Below are 4,467 nucleotides of genomic sequence, written 5' to 3' on the forward strand. Positions count from 1 at the left end.
CACCACGTTCATTCTCAAATAAAAAATTTTTATGATTATGATTATGATTTTTATGATTCACTTAATTCATATGTCTTGTAATTTTACAGTTGTTACGTGTTTTTATCATGATCACAACGTTCATATTTTAATTTCAACTCAACTCAATTGCGACCAATCTCACTAACATTGTAAGTATTCCTCTATTAACTTAATTCTGTATTAATTCAAAATCTATCATTTCAGCTTCCTGATGATGACAATAACCATTGTCGAAATATTGGAAATATAATGTTATACGAGTACACTTGCGCTTCGCTGCTATCCCAAATAACTCCAAGGAATTGTTTATATAATTTTCCAATATTAAACCGTCGTTTTACTCGTCATGTATATTATACATGGGAAAAATATTGGATTGTAGCTCTCAGTTTTTTGTCTCGCTCTACTTCCTGTCGGGAGACAACACAATCTCGAGCTAAAATCTAATACTTTTTTCCCTTGAATGTACAGTTCATTTCTACGAGAACTTGTACGAAGGTATTTGAATCATCCAATTGTACTCTCAATCATGCAGTTATTTAAGTTGTTGCAGAACATATTGATACGTGTGTTATTTATTTCAATGGCTCCAGAACCTGATGATAAATAAAAGTGTTTCAAACCAGTCAAAAATAATGCCTTACGAATTCATTCGACAAACTCCATGTTAATGAAATTTTCTGACTCTACGACAAATCATGTTTTCATCATTTATGAATTCACTCTGGATGTAATACTCCATCCACTTTTTGTTATAAAACATGAAATTAACTTTCAATAACTATCAGAAATTATATGCAGTAACTGAAATTGATAATCTTATTCACACAATGTGTTACGGGTCAAAAACTCGAGACGAACCTTTCCATTTATTGTAGCACAACACCCTGTATTCCGAATAGGTTATGCTGATTCATTCTGTACCGTACCCGAACCACATATTTGCAGTTGAGGCCACCACAACATTGTGGCCACGTTGACAGCACTTCGCAGTTGACCCAACCACATTTTTGTGGTCGACTTGCGGTCATATAAACTACACTTTCAGTTGAGGCAACTGACATCAAAAATTGAATGCTGTGAGACCAATATGAAAAAAAGTACACGACGGTGTGTACAAGTTTGTGGTTATTGTACGGCGGATGCCGCGATGACATCTCGGCGGAGATCAGCAGCAAGTTGACTGCAGACGCCCTTTTTGACTTTTGTGAACGCCCGTCTACGTATAGTACAATAATTCTTATGGGCGGCTTGAGTTCGCTGGAACGCGACTGCAATTGTGTGGTCGATCCGACCGCAAAATGTGGCTCGTGTGCGGGCGCTCTAAAGGGCGCTATATCGACCATTGTCGTTTAAAAAATTCCATTCCTATGAACAGCTTATCATCCGAATTTCATATAAATTGTTTTTCAAATAGTTTTTCTATCTAGCTTCTCATCATCCAGTATTGGTTAGTGGTAGTTACTTTAATTGAAAAAGACTACATGGAAATTGAACAGGCAGCGATAAATGTTCATTATCTTCATAATTACAGAAATTATGCAGATTTTGAATGATGCACCAATTTTATTGAAGATAACTTGCGGCTTGAATTTTTTGTGTAATTTTTCAACGGTACATACATATTTCTGAAAGTTTAATAACAGTTTTGTGTTTCATTTATTCATTGTGAGAATTGAAACATTTTTATCGATTATTGATTTTTTTTTCGAAATACGCGTACCAGAAGATTTTTCGTAATTCTGAGATGATTTATGTTGTACTGAGTTGACCAAATGTAACCTCAATACTTGAAGTTGCGATTGGTGGGCTGTCACGATGACAGTCAAGGCATACCGGTTCACTACAGAGGAGACGGGAGTGAGTTTACAGATGTTGTATATTATATTTTTTTTTTGGGCGCCAGGTAAGTTGAATTGCCAATAGATTTCACTAATAACTTTACCAATTCTCCAACTTACCAAGAGAAAAGAAATAAAATTGACCAGCCACCATTCCAATAGATCAGTATATTGATAACGTGAAAATAAATTGTACAGTATGATCTCAATACTTGTGAATTTAAAATTCAATTACTTTGCGAGGAAAAAAAAAACAAAATTAGCACAGGTTGAAAAAACTTTTAGCATCCATGGGTTTACTCGATGTGTTTTAAACAAATTCAAATCAATACTTAAAGCCAAACGGAGTTGATAACTTTCTAAGTTTCCTTACTAGTTACCTTAAACTTCTCAATAAAAAAAAATAGAGCCAGCTACGTATAAATTAAACTTAAATACACAAAGAGCAGGAAGTGAAGCCGCAGGTAAGTCACCTTCAAGAATATTTTACAAGGATTCCGAAGTCATTTGCTGTGGGCCCAGAGCGCAGAGACAGCAGTATCACGAAAAAATAATTAACTGGATCAAAACACGACTTAATTTCCGCTTCACACAGTTAACAGTAAGTTATTAATCACGATAATGTAAATAATATATAAAAAAATATAGTTAATTTTTTTATTGGTTCAGGTACTTGCGCGTCCTCTCCGCCCTCAAGTCCAAACAACAATCTTGAATCTATAGAATCCGCCAAGATAGGTAGTCAAAATGTTCCAGAGTGGTTGTTGATCTGGCGTGAATTCTTCCTACGGGAAAACGGTACCCCAAAAAAAACCCTTTAAAGAAAAAAAAATCCTCATTGATTTCTATTGAAATCATCCTAAGTACATAATACAAAAGTAGCATCCTTAATGACTTTAAATTAATGGGACAACACCGTAAAACAGTGATCGATATGAAAAGTAATATTTTATTTTCTTTACCTTCAATAAAAAAACCAAAAGTTTACTAATATATATGATAACATGGCAAGAATCTACTGAAATTATCGAAAGTAAAAATTAATGCGCTGATTTCCAGCGGAAGAATCAATAACAAAAATAAAATAAATTATGATAGAACGTTACTATGATATTATATATTTTTATTGGCAAATGTCTAGTAACCGTATACTAAAAAAACCAAATGAAAACAACAAATATTTTACACAAGACACTTTGGGTACACTCCGTCTGAATTAGAGCAACTTACCTTCCAGTTCAGAAGGGTTTCTTTTACAATAAAATCCGGAGAAATACTGAAGACAAGTATTTCTTTTTCGGTTTCCACAAAATAGATTTCAGTATTTTTCCAAAATACTGATTTGAGTAGTTCCCAACTCGTAATGGTTCAACAAAATCGTCTATGAACTAATCACACGTAGATCGCCCTATAATAGGAGAAAATGAAAATGAGAAAACGTCTCAAAAAAACACAAATGGACGGAAAAGTTTGACAAAAATGGCGTACTCACGTGGGGTTCTCTGATCCCTGAACAGGGTGAAAAGGCCACAACCAAACAATAGCAATACTCTATAAGTACGAAACTAACAGGCACCTTTTCACTTGAAATGAAACCTTATGGAAATTAATCCTCTATGAGGTGTCTAATAGACAGATTTTCCAAAATGGTTCTTTCTGAACACACACGGAGGTCGATCTGTTTCTTCTTCCCGTCCTGAGTAGGCCGGAAATTGAGATTTGGAGTCTGGTGGGAAATTATATCCGTTAAAGCCTATTTTGAAAAACGTTTCCTTATTGAAGCGCATGCCTATACGTCATGAGTAGCGTTGGGTGAACCAATCGGTGAAGAGTAAAATACGTGACTTCCGATTCATTTCCAAGCCGGTAAGTTAAATCACTGAATTATCGGAAAAGGTGTGTAAAACAGAAAGGGCAATAATTTGAAACCTATCGACATCTAAAATTTTTAGGTATATTTACCATTACAAAACCTCTAAGTCCCTCTGACCCATAGATGGCGAAAGATGATTGATAATGTTTGTTCACTATTGTTTAATTTAAACAAGCTGTCAATTATTCACCTACACTTAGTACGAATTCAATTTGATATAATAATCAAAAAACAGTAAAAATAATTTCCTTTTCGACACGTCTTGACATGAATTTTTATAAATAATCGTGAAACGGTACCTCTCGCGCCCTCCATCAGCGAACAGAGAAACGTTGTCTTACGAGCCCTATGATGACAACTGTTTCACAGATCGCGACTAATAATCTAACTTGATGAATCTTATTTTCTGAAATTGGGTCAACAGAACCACTAATAAGCTAACCTAAATGGTACAACGAAAACAATCTGAAGGATTATGGAACTAAACTACAACTGGACGGTCAGCTAACAGGTGGGTACAATAATATAGTTATTTTCATTAGAAGGAAAATTATTTCCATAAGAGTTAGTTATTTAGGCTTGGTAACACATGTATTTTGAAGTGTTATTTACTTTCAGGTATCACATCGAAAACCGAGGAACAATCTAGCTCAAATTATGTCAACTGCTCCCTATATCCTTACAACCTCAAATTTTTCCTATAACGAAAGGCTATACGAAACGAAAGAATAT

At 34.6% G+C, this 4,467-nt stretch overlaps 1 long non-coding RNA gene across 1 annotated transcript; it reads right to left on the reverse strand.

Moving 5' to 3' along the window:
• Positions 1-2,561: 2,561 nt before the first annotated feature.
• LOC141486777 (uncharacterized) lies at positions 2,562-3,542 on the reverse strand. The gene is made up of 3 exons (XR_012468037.1): positions 3,355-3,542; positions 3,093-3,270; positions 2,562-2,677 (listed from the first exon to the last, which is right to left on the reverse strand). It is a non-coding gene; the product is annotated as an uncharacterized lncRNA (long non-coding RNA).
• Between the last annotated feature and the right edge of the window lie 925 nt (positions 3,543-4,467).

This window comes from Leptinotarsa decemlineata, unplaced genomic scaffold, assembly GCF_025532065.1.
Source record: "Leptinotarsa decemlineata unplaced genomic scaffold, Ldec_3_MD MMD2_tig00026369_RagTag_RagTag, whole genome shotgun sequence".
Lineage (NCBI taxonomy): Eukaryota > Metazoa > Arthropoda > Insecta > Coleoptera > Chrysomelidae > Leptinotarsa > Leptinotarsa decemlineata.